Source organism: Triticum aestivum, chromosome 2B, assembly GCF_018294505.1.
Source record: "Triticum aestivum cultivar Chinese Spring chromosome 2B, IWGSC CS RefSeq v2.1, whole genome shotgun sequence".
In the NCBI taxonomy this organism is placed as follows: domain Eukaryota; kingdom Viridiplantae; phylum Streptophyta; class Magnoliopsida; order Poales; family Poaceae; genus Triticum; species Triticum aestivum.
In genome coordinates this window covers 548,675,942-548,689,451 of record NC_057798.1, presented here as the reverse complement: position 1 = coordinate 548,689,451, position 13,510 = coordinate 548,675,942, and positions in this window count along the sequence as shown.

Below are 13,510 nucleotides of genomic sequence, written 5' to 3'. Positions count from 1 at the left end.
ACTATAAGCAGTTCTATAAGCCCATAATGCATCTTCAAGTTTCTTAGACCAATTCTTTCTAGATCTATTGACAGTCTTTTGCAAGATTAATTTTATTTCTCGGTTACTTAATTCTACTTGGCCACTAGACTGCAGATGATACAGAGATGCAATTCTTTGGTCAACATCATACTTACTAAGAAATTTTCAGAAAGCACCATGAATAAAGTGTGAACCACCATTAGTCATTAAATATCTAGGGACTCCAAACCTTGGGAAAATAATTTCTTTAAGCATTATAATAGAAGTGTTATGATCAACACTACTAGTTGGAATAGCTTCTACCCACTTAGTAACGTAATCAACAACTACAATATGTGTATACCCATTAGAGGAAGGAAAAGGTCCCATATAATCAAAACCCCAAACAACAAATGGTTCACTAACAAGTGAATAATTCATAGGCATTTCTTGACGTCTACTAATATTACCAATTCTTTGACATTCATCGCAAGACAAGACAAACTTACGAGCATCCTTGAAGAGAGTAGGCTAATAAAAACCAGATTGTAATACCTTGTGTGTAGTTCTAACTCCATCATGGTGTCCTCCGTAGGCTTCGGAGTGGCACTTGCGTAGGATTTGTTCATGTTCATGCTTAGGTACACAACGTCTAATAACACCATCTACTCCTTCTTTATAAAGATGTGGGTCATCCCAGAAGTAATGTCTTAAATCATAGAAAAAAAATTCTTTTACTGGTATGTGAAACTAGGTGGTATAAATTTAGCAACAATATAATTTGCATAATCAGCATATCATGGAGTACAACGAGAAGCATTTATGATAGCTAATTGTTCATTGGGAAAACTATCATCAGTAGGTAGTGGGCCATAAAGAATATTCTCTGGCCTAGACAAGTTATCTGCAATGGGGTTCTCAGCACCCTTTCTATCAAAATAATATGCAAGTCAAATTCTTGTAACAAGAGAACCCATCTAATAAGTCTAGGTTTAGCATCTTTCTTTTCCATAAGATATTTAGTAGCAGCCTGGTCAGTGTGAATAGTTACTTTAGAATCAACAATATAGGATCTGGACTTATCACAAGCAAACACAACTGCTAAAAATTCTTTTTCAGTAGTAGCATAATTTCTTTGAGCATTGTCTAGAGTTTTACTAGCATAATGGATAACATTTAATTTTTTGTCAACTCTTTGACCTAGAAGAGCACCAACAACGTAATTACTAGCATCACACATAATATCAAAGGGTAGGTTCCAATCAGGTGGTTGAACAATAGGAGCAGAAAACAAGGCTTTCTTAGTTATTTCAAATGCTTCTACACAATCATCATCAAAAACAAATGGGACATCTTTTTGCAAGAGATTAGTGAGAGGCCTAGAAATTTAAGAGAAGTCTTTAATAAATCTCCCTGCATGACCAAGGAAACGTCTTATACTTTTGATATCTTTAGGAAACGTCATTTTTTGATAGCATCAACTTTAGCTTTATCCACTTCAATACCTCTTTCGGAGATTTTATGCCCCAAGACAATATATTCATTAACCAGAAAGTGGCACTTCTCCCAATTCAAGACAAGATTAGTTTCTTCACATATCTGCAATACTCGATCAAGATTGCTCAAGCAATCATCAAAAGAAGTTCCATAAACAAAAAAATCGTTCATGAAAACCTCAACAATCTTTTCACAAAAATCAGAGAATATAGCGGTCATACATCTTTGAAAGGTAGCAGGTGCATTGCATAAACCAAAAGGCATACGTCTATAAGCAAAGGTACCGAGAGGGCAAGTAAAAGTAGTTTTTTCTTGATCCTCTTGTGACACATGTATTTGAGAGAAACCGAAATAACCATCTAGAAAGCAAAAGGGTGTATGTTTGGGTAGTCTTTCTAGCATTTGACCAATAAAAGGGTAATGATCTTTCCTAGTAGCTTTGTTTAATTTTCTAAAATCAATTACCATTCTATAACCTGTAACAATTCTTTGCGGGATCAATTCATTCTTATCATTGGGAACAACAGTAATACCTCCCTTCTTAGGGACACAATGAACATGACTTACCCATCTATTATCAGTAATAGAATAAATTATACCTACTTCCAGAAGCTTTAATATTTCATTTCTTACCACTTCTTTCATTTTGGGATTTAACCGTCGTTGATGATCAACAACTAGTTTAGCATCAGGCAACAAATTAATTTTATGCTGACATAGAGTAGGACTAATGGCCTTAAGATCATCAAGACTATATCCAATAGCAGCACGGTGCTTCTTCAGAGTTTTCAATTATTTCTTTTCTTCATGCTCTGAAAGGTTAGAACTAATAATAACAGGATATATCTTCTTTTCATCAAGGTAAGCATATTTCAAAGTATCAGGCAATTGTTTAAGATCTAACACATGATCACTCTTGGGTGGTAGAGGATCTCCAAGAGTTTTAACATGTAAATTGTGTTTCAAAACAGGCATATGTTTAAAGAATATCTCATCTAATTCCCTTCTTTCATTTATAAACATATCATTTTCATGGTCTAGTAAATATTGTTCTAAAGGATTAGTAGGAGGCACGGCAATAGAAGCAAGACCTATAATTTCATCTTTACTAGGCAATCCTTTTTCATGGGGGCGTCTATGAAATTTGGAGATATTAAACTCATGGGACACATCCCCAAAACTCACACTAACTGTTTCTTTCTCACAATCTATCTTAGCATTGACGGTGTTCAAGGAAGGTCTACCAGATATAATGGGACAAAAATCATCTTGTGGGGAACCAATAACAAGAAAATCAGTAGGGTGTTTTATTTTCTCACACAAGACTTCAACATCTCTAACAATCCCAATTGGTGATATAGTATCTCTATTAGCAAGCTTAATAGTAACATCAATATCTTCTATCTCGGCAGGTGCAATATCATTCTTAATTTCTTGATATAAAGTAAAGGGGATTGCACTCACACTATCACCCAAATCACATAATCCATGATAAAAATGATCTCCTATTTTAATACAAACAACAGGCATGCCAACAACAGGTCTATGTTTATCTTTATTATCGGGTCTAGCAATTCTAGCAGCCCCATCACAGAAGTAAATAACATGCCCATAAATATTATCGACCAAGAGATCTTTAACCATAGCAATACTAGGTTCGACTTTAATTTGCTCAGGGGTGCAGGTGGTCTAGTATAACTCTTACAAACCATGGCTGAAGCTTTAGCATGTTCCTTTATTCTAACAGGGAAAGGTGGTTTCTCAATATAAGCAGTAGGAATAACATGATCAACATTATAAGTAATAGTTTCCTCTTCAACTTTAATAGGTTCTACTATTTTTACTTCAATGGGAGGATCATATTTAAACCACCTCTCCCTAGGGAGATCAACATGAGTAGCAAATGATTCACATAAAGAAGCTACTATCTCAGAGTCAATGCCATATTTAGTGCTAAATTTACGAAAAGCATCGGTATCCATAAAATATTTAACACAATCAAACTTAAGGTTTATAACTGATTCCTTACCTTCATCAAGTTACCAATCTTCAGAGTTGCGTTTAATTCTTCCAACAAATCCCATTTGAATTCAATAGTCATCTTCATAAAAGAACCAGTACAAGAAGTATCGATCATGGATTGATCATTACGAGGAAACCAAGCATAAAAATTCTGAATAATAATTTCTCTTGAGAGCTCATGATTGGGGCATGAATTTAACATTGACTTAAGCCTCCCCCAAGCTTGAGCGATACTTTCTCCTTCACGAGGCCACAAATTATAAATATAATTCCGATCACGATGAACCAGGAGCATATAGGATAAAACTTCTGATGAAATTCCAATTTGAGTCGGTTGTAGTTCCAAGTCCCAATATGTAACGCCCCGAGACCGGCGTCCCAGAAGACTTCCAGCTATTCCGAGTTTCGCCGTGTGTTTTATTTGCTTGTTGCATTGCATCATGTCATCTCTTGCATTGCATCATTTCATCATGCCATCATATCATTAATTTTATAACTCTTTTAAATAAATTGCATAGATCGTTGATCTATTTAAATCGAGGGATATTCACATGGTGATTTCTCTTTAAAACATATTCAAAGTCTCCTACTATTATTAGGGAGCTATAATAAATATTTCATTTTTAAAATTGATCATAACACACTTGCAAAATATCCCATGCCTTTTTCTGCTCCGAGTTGACCTCAAAACCTTGTCAATAATTGTTTCTCTCTTTACCGAAGCCCCACCAAAAATATCAACATTTTTGGACCTTTCAAACGCGCACTTCTTATTCAAACTCATTTGAATTATTTCAAATGAGTTCGAATCCAATCTTCGCGCACATGCTCATTTATAGTTTTTCTTGGATCAAGCTCATTTTTATGAGTCCACGAAAATTGTCTTCATTCTCAAATTCTTTCCCTAACCCTCTCTTTCTTTTTCTTCCCTCTAATTTCTTTTCTGCTAAAGAGTTAAAGAAGAGCAAGGAAGAAGCCCAGCAGCCCAGTCGCCCGCGCCGGCCCATTTGCCTCTAAGGCCCAACTCCACCCCTCTTACCCTAGCCGCGGGGGAGAGCATCGCTCGATCCCCTCTCCCCATCGTCCTCCCAAACTGCCGCACACACCCGCAGCGCCCGAACCCGTCGCTTGCTAGCCCTCTCCCTCCTCTCGATCTCATCTCCCTCGTTCCCACACAGCACCGCCGCTCAGGAGAGGAGCTCCTCGTCCCGATCCCCTTGCCGCCTCGACCTCGCCGCCGGCAGCAGCAGCAGCTGTTGCACCCTCTCGCCGACGCCGCGCCCGATCCCCATCTCCTCGAGCGCCTCCTCCACCCCGCGCCTGAGCGCCTCCTCCGGGAGCTCGCCTGCCCGCACGGCCATGGCGCCGCCGGCCTCCATGGTTCGCCCGCGCCCTGCTCTGCCCCGACCTTCGCCCAGCTCGCCCCGCCTCGTTCCTGGATGGAACCGGTGTTCCCGCGCCTCCTCCTCGCCTTGAAGCCCCGTGCCCGGTCCCGTCCATCCCGGCCCCCTCGTCCCTCGGTAGCTCCTCCGTCGCCCGCCTCCATTCGCCGACCCCAAGCGGCTGCATCCACGCCCGAGGCCCCTGCCGCTCGCCTGACGACGTCGTCGGCGACCAGCAGGTCACAGCGCTGCCCTCTCCTCTTGTTTCCCTTCTCTGTTTTCTCTGGTGTCCTCACCCTCTCGCTCTGTTGACCAGCAGGAGGCCGGCGCTGCTCTGTGAGATGACGCCGTCGCGCTCCTGCCCCGTTGGCCTCGTGTCCTTCTGGTTCCGGACAACACCGAGCTCCGCTCCATCAAGCTGCCGAGCGCTACCTTCTCGGCCTCCTTCTCGCAGTTTCGTGCTCCCTCCTGCCGCTGCTCCGCCTCTCCTACTATTGTTGCGCCGTTGACGCCTCCCGCTGCCTTCATGTCCACCGAGCTGCTCAGGTCGACTCCCAGCCCCGCACAACGAGCTCCAAGTGCCACACCGACCTGAGGCCATGGGTTTTTCACCAAGTCGTCTATAGATTTGAATCGCTTGCACCAGGGTCACCTTCGTCAAGACCGATGCCCGAACGAGCGCCCTTTGCGTGGCTTGCGACAAGGACCACTACCGTCGACCCTCGAAAATTCCGTGGACGTCAAGTTCCTCGTCGTGACCCCGAACAACTACGAAACATGTACAACTACTTCCCTCGACGATTTTGAACCGCCCCGAAACGCACGCTTCAAAGGTATAACGACGAGACGACGTCCGTGGACCGAATGCATTTGTTGTATGAGATGCACCCTATGTTTGGACCGTGTCCGAATTGTTCCTTGCACGTCCGCCGTAAGCCATGTCACCGTCCCGTGGGAACCCGGAATCCGGGAGCACCCCACCATCCTTGCATGACACGCTCACACCCACTTTCTTTTGCACCGACATCTCGACGAGTTGTCGGATCATCGGAATGTTGGCGTGGCACCATTTTCGTTATCATTGCCGTGGCACCCCTTTTGTTCCGCCATGGTGACCAAATGCTCCCTATCATTTTAGATGTCAACATTTTCATAAAAATTGCATAAAACTTGCATATGTCATCCGCATCATGATAACAACAATTAAAATGTTTAATATTGTGTTTGCATTAAACTACTAAATGACATGGGGACTTTCCGGAATTGTTGTTTGTTGTTCCGGCCTCATTTAAACTTGCCTAAATAGTTAGTTCAATTATGTTTCACCTCTTGCCATGTTTGACAACATTTAATATTGTTGGTTAGCCTAAACGAGAGAGAACTAAATAATTGATGTGGTGTTCCGTCAATATGCAACTCGTTGCATATTGAGCTCCACTTAATTTGTAGTATTGTTTGTTGCACTTTGCCATGCCATGCCTCTTTAAACCGGACATGCATCATACTTGATTGTGCATCATGCCATGATTATGCTTGTGTGTTTACCATGTTGCTTGCTTCTTTCCGGTTTGCTTCTCTCGTTAGCTTCGGTTTCGTTCCGGAGTTGTGAGGATTCGTTCAACTACGTCCGTTTGTCTTCTTCATGGACTCGTTCTTCTTCCTTGCGGGATCTCAGGCAAGATGACCTTTACCCTCGATATCACTTCTATATTTGCTTGCTAGTTGCTTCGTTCTATCACTATCATGCGCTACCTATCACTTGTTTACCATGCCTCCCATATTGCCATGTCAGCCTCTAACCTTTTCACCCTTCCTAGCAAACCGTTGTTTGGCTATGTTACCGCTTTGCTCAGCCCCTCTTATAGCGTTGTTAGTTGCAGGTGAAGTTGAATATTTCTCCATGGTGGACAGGATTATGATTGGGATATCACAATATCTCTTATTTAATTAATGCATCTATATACTTGGCAAAGGGTGGAAGACTCATCCTTATGCCTGGTGTTTTTTTACACTCTTGTCGCCCTAGTTTCCGTCATACCGGTGTTATGTTCCCGGATTTTGCGTTCCTTACGCGGTTGGGTGAATTATGGGACCCCCCTTGACAGTTCGCTTTGAATAAAACTCCTCCAGCAAGGCCCAACCTTGGTTTTACCATTTGCCTACCTAAGCCTTTTTCCCTTGGGTTCTGCAGACTCAAGGGTCATCTTTATTTTACCCCCCCCCCCCCCGGGCCAGTGCTCGTCGTGAGTGTTGGTCCAACCTGTCAACCACCGGTGGCCACCAGGGGCAACTCTGGGCTGGCCTACCGGAAGTTTGGACAATTCGGTGTGCCCTGAGAACGAGATATGTGCAGCTCCTATCGGGATTTGTCAGCACAGCGGGAAGCCTTGCTGGTCTTGTTTTACCATTGTCGAAATGTCTTGTAAACCAGGATTCCGAGTCTGATCGGGTCTTCCTGGGAGAAGGTATATCCTTCGTTGATCGCGAGAGCTTATCATGGGCTAAGTTGGGACACCCCTGCAGGGTTTAAACTTTCGAAAGCCGTGCCCGCGGTTATGTGGCAAATGGGAATTTGTTAATGTCCAGTTGTAGATAACTTGACACCAGATCCGAATTAAAACGCATCAACCGCGTGTGTAGCCGTGATGATCTCTTCTCGGCGGAGTCCGGGAAGTGAACACGGTTTTGGGTTATGTTTGACGTAAGTAGGAGTTCGGGATCACTTCTTGATCATTGCTAGTTCACGACCGTTCCTTTTGCTCTCTTCTCGCTCTTATTTGCGTATGTTAGCCACCATATATGCTTAGTCGCTGCTGCAACCTCACCACTTTACCACTTCCTACCCATAAGCTTAAATAGTCTTGATCTTGCGGGTTTTGAGATTGTTGAGTCCTCGTGACTCACCAGATACTATCACAATAGTTGCAGGTGCCGATGATACCAGTGTAGGCGATGCAACCGAGCTCAGATGGGAGCTCAACGAAGATCTTAGTTGTTGCTATGTTTTGTTTCTTGTTGATCAGTAGTGGAGCCCAGTTGGGACGATCGGGGATCTAGCAGTTGGGTTATCTTCTTTTCTTTTGGCTTCGTCCGTAGACGGACTATGTGTGTACTTTGAATGTTGTATGATTTATTTAAGTATTTGTGTGAAGTGGCGATTGTAAGCCAACTCTTTATCCTATTCTTGTTCATTACATGGGATTGTGTGAAGATGACCCTTCTTGCGACAAAACCACCATGCGGTTATGCCTCTAAGTCGTGCTTCGACACGTGGGAGATATAGCCGCATCGTGGGTGTTACACAATATCATTGCATAGCCTATACCATGTCAATGCCTTCTCCTTCAAAGATAAAGGGAAGATCTTATTCTTGACTTCATCCTCGGGCAAACTTGCAAGCTTAAATAATCCACAAACTTCCTCCACGTAGATTAGATGCATATAAGGATGTAGTGTTCCATCTCCTGCATAAGGATTAGCTAGCAGTTTCTCTATCATACCCGAAAGAATTTCATAATAAATATTTCTAGTAGGTTTAGTAGGTTGAGGAGTGAAGGAAATATGCCCTAGAGGCAATAATAAAGTTATTATTTATTTCCTTATTTCATGATAAATGTTTATTATTCATGCTAGAATTGTATTAACCGGAAACTTAGTACATGTGTGAATACATAGACAAAACATATTTTTCCTAGTATGCCTCTACTTGACTAGCTCGTTAATCAAAGATGGTTATGTTTCCTAACCATAGATGTGTTGTCATTTGATGAACGGGATCACATCATTAGGAGAATGATGTGATGGACATGACCCATTCGTTAGCTTAGCATTATGCTCGTGACAGTTTCATTGCTACTGCTTTCTTCATGACTTATACAAGTTCCTCAGACTATGAGATTATGCAACTCCCAAATACCGGAGGAACACTTTGTGTGCTACCAAACGTCACAACGTGAATGGGTGATTATAAGGGTGCTCTACAGGTGTCTCTGAAGGTGTTTGTTGGGTTGGCATAGATCGAGATTAGGATTTGTCACTCCGTGTTTCAGAGAGATATCTCTAGGCCCTCTCGGTAATACTCATCACTATAAGCCTTGCAAGCATTGTGATTAATGAGTTAGTTGCGAGATGAAGTATTATGGAACGAGTAAAGAGACTTGCCAGTAACGAGATTGAACTAGGTATGATGATACCGACGATCGAATCTCGGGCAAGTAACATACCGATGACAAAGGGAACAACGTATGTTGTTATGCGGTTTGACCGATAAAGATCTTCGTAGAATATGTAGGAACCAATATGATCATCCAGGTTCCACTATTGGTTATTAACTAGAGACGTGTCTCGGTCATGTCTACATAGTTCTCAAACCCGTAGGGTCCACGCGCTTAACGTTCGATGACGATTTGTATTATCAGTTTATGTGATTTGATGTACCAAAGGTTGTTTGGAGTCCCAGATGAGATCACGGACATGACGAGGATTCTCGAAATGGTTGAGACATAAAGAATGATATATTGTACGACTATATTCGGACAGCAGAAGTGTTCCGGAGAAGTTTCGGATAAGACCGGAGTACCAGAGGGTTACCGGAACCCCCCGGGGGATTAATGGACCTTAGTGGGCCTTAGTGGAGAAGAGAGAGGGCCGGCCAGAGGTGGTGCGTGTCCCTCCTTGCCCAGACCGAATTGGACAAGGGAAGGGGAGCGCCCCCCTCTCCTTCCTTCCCTTCTCTCCTCTTTCCCTTCTTCTCCTTCTTGGACTAGGAAAGGGGAAACCTGCTCCTACTAGGAATAGGAATCCTTCCCCCTTGGAGCGCCCCATGTGGCCGGCCGGCCTCCTCCTCCCCTCCTTTATATACGGGGGAGGGGGCACCCCATAGACACACAAGTTGATCTTTAGCCGTGTGCGGTGCCCCCCTCCACAGTTTTCCACCTCAGTCATATCATCGTAGTGCTTAGGCGAAGCCCTGCGCCGGTAACTTCATCAGCACCGTCACCATGCCGTCGTGCTGACGGAACTCTCCCTTGGCCTCAGCTGGATCTAGAGTTCAAGGGACGTCACCGAGCTGAACGTGTGCAGATCGCGGAAGTGTTGTGCGTTTGGTACTTGATCGGTTGGATCGTGAAGACATTCGACTACATCAACCGTGTTACTTAACGCTTCCGCTTTCGGTCTACGAGGGTACCTGGACACACTCTCTCCTCGTTGCTATGCATCACCTAGATAGATCTTGCGTGATTGTAGGATTTTTTTTTTTGAAATTACCGCGTTCCCCAACAAGGAACAGCTCTTTGTTCTTCTGGTCGAGGTTAAGATACCCCGAACAAGCCCCTCAAAGGATTATTTTCCATAGTGACAAGTGACAGTAAATTTCATCATGTAATATAAATGTTTCCTTACCAAATTCCACTCACCAAAGGCGCTTCACTCCCCGGCAATGGGGCCAGAAAAGAGTCTTGATGACCCACAAGTATAGGGGATCTATTGTAGTCCTTTTGATAAGTAAGAGTGTCGAACCCAACGAGGAACGGAAGAAAATGACAAGCAGTTTTCAGCAAGGTATTCTCTGCAAGCACTGAAATTATTGATAACAGATAGTTTTGTGATAAGATAACTCATAACGGGTAACAAGAAACAAATGTAACTAAGGTGCAGCAAGGTGGCCCAATCCTTTTTGTAGCAAAGGATAAGCCTGGAAAAACTCTTATATAAAGCAAAGCGCTCTCGAGGACATATGGAAATTACCGTGAAGCAAGTTTTCATCATGCTCATATGATTCGCGTTCGTTACTTTGATAATTTGATATGTGGGTGGACCGGTGCTTGGGTGCTGCCCTTACTTGGACAAGCCTCCCACTTGTGATTACCCCCTCTCGCGAGCATCCGCAACTATGAAAGAAGAATTAAGATAAATCTAACCATAGTATGAAACATATGGATCTAAATCAACCCCTTATGAAGCAACGCATAAACTAGGGTTTAAGTTTCTGCCACTCTAGCAACCCATCATCTACTTATTACTTCCCAATGCCTTCCCATAGGCCCAAATAATGATGAAGTGTCATGTAGTCGATGTTCACATAACTCCACTAGAGGAAAGACAACATACATCTCATAAAACATCGAACGAATACCAAATTCACATGATTACTTATAACAAGACTTCTCCCATGTCCCCAGGAACAAAAGTAACTACTCACAAAGCATATTCATGTTCATAATCAAAGGAGTAATAATTATCATTAAGGATCTGAACATATGATCCACAGAATAAACCAACTAGCATCAATTACAAGGAGTAATCAACACTACTAGCAGCCTATAGGTACCAATCTTAGGTTTTGAGACAAAGATAGGATACTAGAGATGAACTAGAGTTTGGAGAGGAGATGGTGAAGATGTTGATGGAGATTGACCCCCTCTCGATGAGAGGATCATTGGTGATGACGATGGCTTCGATTCCCCCCTCCAGGAGGGAAGTTTCCCCGGTGGAACAGCTCCGCTGGAGCCCTAGATTGGTTCTGCCCAAGTTCCGCCTCGAGACGGTGACGCTTCATCCCGAAAGTTTCCTCTTGATTTTTTCCAGGTCAAAGACATCATATAGCAGAAGAGGGGCACCGGAGGCCTGCCAGGGGGCCCACAAGCCCCAGGGGCGCGGCTAGGGGGGTAGGGCGCCCTACCAGGCTTGTGGCCACCTGGTGGGTCCCTCTAGTATTTTCTTCGCCCAATATTTTTTAGATATTCCAAAATAATTCTTTGTAAATTTTCAGAACTTTTGGAGTTGTGCAGGATAGGTCTCTCAGATTTGCACCCTTTCCGGTCCAGAATTCTAGCTGCCGATGTTTTGCCTCTTCATGTAAACCTTGTAAAATAAGAGAGAAAATGCATAAATATTATACCATAATGTATAATAACAACCCATAATGCAATAAATATCGATATAGAAGCATGATGCAAAATGGACGTATCACCCACCATATTCTTTGATTTGAGTATGGGTAGGGAATGCCATGAAAAGTTTGGTTTAGTCAAGGTTTTGCTAAGATTTGATTAGATTTGGGTATTTGTAGGGGAATGGAAGGAATGTGATTTTGGGAAGATTCGATTTGTTTTGATTGAGTTTATGCATGACGTGATTTTACAAAAGTATCGATTTGGTTTAGATTATTTCAAGTTACTCTATCTATGTTGGTTTTATCTTTGTCTGCCATCGGTTGATAGTACCAAAAGAAACCCAAGAAAGGAGGGTGTTGTTGGGAGGGGGGAAAGGAGTGAGGAGGGAAGGCGATGGAATCAACTCCGCTTTAATAATAGAGACTACAAAATAAATTTACAGAATATTAATGACAATTGAATGTAACATAGTTAGGGTGTATATACCTCCTCAACTAACTAATACTTTGCTACAAATTTGAAGGGTAAAGCCACATGCCAGAATTAATAGAACCCGTGAGGTGATATCCTATCCTTTCCACACCATCGTCAACACTTTGGTCTTTTCTGCAATACATGTGCTCGCTATAGTACATTGTCATGGAGTATACTACATCATCCGGCAACTCGTTTGTTGGGCATATGGTTTCTGCATTGTAGTAGATATTGTTAGAATACATCCGAGGCATACCGTCAATTATCCGAGGACAAAGCAATCACACGAGCACGACACCAAGATTTGTTAACGAGGTTCACCGATATGGCTACATCCCCGGGGCCTGACTATGGGCGCTCCTCCCCATGACACCGTCACAATACCGCACCCGGCTGCCCTGGACACCGGCACATGCCGCCGGCTTCCCCTGCGTTCCGGTGCTATTATGTTGGCATATGTTACATCGTGTGTCTACCCCCGCTATATATAAGAGGCCTAGGATACAAGTGTCCTACTAGGACACGACTCCATATCCTATAAACACAATACAACTATAAGTCCAATTGTAACCTACCTTGTACACAATATTCGACACAACTCTAACAAACTCCACCTTGGCGAATATTCTCCACCACCTTGAATTCGTCAATGTGTCAAACTTTCATGTACATTGGACTTGAGCTTATCCCATGAGTACCGCTGCTACTCCAAAGACTCCATATGACTCCACCTGCAACTTGTATTCCCTTCTTTTCTTGACCACGGTCAACACTCGAGCAAAATTAAGTTCCTTGATACTCTAGCTTGTGCTCCCAACTTCCAGAGTACCCATCCAACGCCATCACACATTGATCACTGACCTGCATGAAAGTGAACAACTCACATATTGGGTGTCACACATAAGAGTTACCTGAACTCAACATCACCGCTCCTTTCTTGACCGCCTGTCTGAAACTTGAAAGAATTTCACCGTTGCTTGTAATCATCCCGAGTCAAATTCGCAGTTGTCTCACCACATGTATGACCACCAGAGCCATGGCCCGTCTCCATGTCCCGTGCGTGCCGCACGCCTCGCCGCTATTACCGCGTCGAGCCTCCGCTGTCCCGGTCGAGTCTCAAGGGCCGCAGACCCACACCACTCAACCCCCACTGCTGAGTACCACCGATCATCACCGACCGATGACGAGTTTCACGCTTCCATCAGACCAATGGGCTCCAGTCGGAACTACGTGTCCCTC